Genomic DNA, 1,033 nt, shown 5'->3' with positions numbered 1-1,033 from the left:
AGGAGGACTATGAGTTTAAGGCCAGCCTGGGCTACAGAAAACGATAGCAAGGATAGTGAAGGGTAACTTAATATTTCATGTTATATATTTATAAATACTTGTCTTTTACTAGCTGAGAAAAGTTCATGGTATTACCTGAGTACCTCACACTTACTAACATATTTATTTAAATCCCAGTAAATAAGCTCACAGATTAACAAAGATAATTTCTTTAACTTGTAACCCACAATTTTTCCTCAGTAGGAAAAAATTTTCCACAGTAATGGGCATGTGGACACCAGGGCATCTCTCAGTGCCTGCTTCAACTTTTTTCTGTAGATCCCAAAGATGAGTGGTTCAGAGGTGTGATGATACAGTAAAGAACAGAGACACCTTTGTTGCGCAGCATGAGATGATCCTCTGCAATATGGATATAGAAAAATAGAGATATCACAGACCATGAACACCACTAAGGCACAAGTCGAGGATCCTTTCCTTTGCTCAGTCACTGTGGGGCTCTGAGAACAGTGGTAAGAATGCAGGCACAGGACACTGTGGCCAAGGCCAGTGGACAAGTGACACCAACAAAGAGAGCATGAAAGCCACCAGCTCTAGCAGGTGGGTGTTCCCGCAACAGAGCCTCAGCAAGGGCCTCAAAAAATATTAGTCAATACTATTGAGGTAACAAAACAAGGTAGCCTGGCCAAGAGAATGGTGGAGCAAATGACTCAGAGGAACTTATCTGGTTAAGGGCTTATTACTAGGTGGGAACAGACATAACCACATATCAAATTTCTTATTGCCAGGCTAGAAACATGATGTCTAAGAAGAAGTTGGTGGTACTTAGGAGGAAATAGAATAGGCCTGGATGATCCAATTTTCAAATGAAGTACTGTGATCCCAAGTGAGGCTTATAAGCATCTTGTGAACTGTAATAACTCCAAGAAGTATAGGTACATCTATGTACACAGGCTGCTGCCCTTCCAGGTGAGTGCAACATCTAGCAGGTGGCCTGTGACTGTTACAGTGTAGTTCACCATCAACCTCAGAACAA

Source organism: Nannospalax galili, unplaced genomic scaffold (assembly GCF_000622305.1).
Source record: "Nannospalax galili isolate Female #2095 unplaced genomic scaffold, S.galili_v1.0 scaffold5183, whole genome shotgun sequence".
Classification (NCBI taxonomy): domain Eukaryota; kingdom Metazoa; phylum Chordata; class Mammalia; order Rodentia; family Spalacidae; genus Nannospalax; species Nannospalax galili.
The sequence above is the reverse complement of the archived record's forward strand: the minus strand, read 5'-3'. Positions refer to the sequence as shown.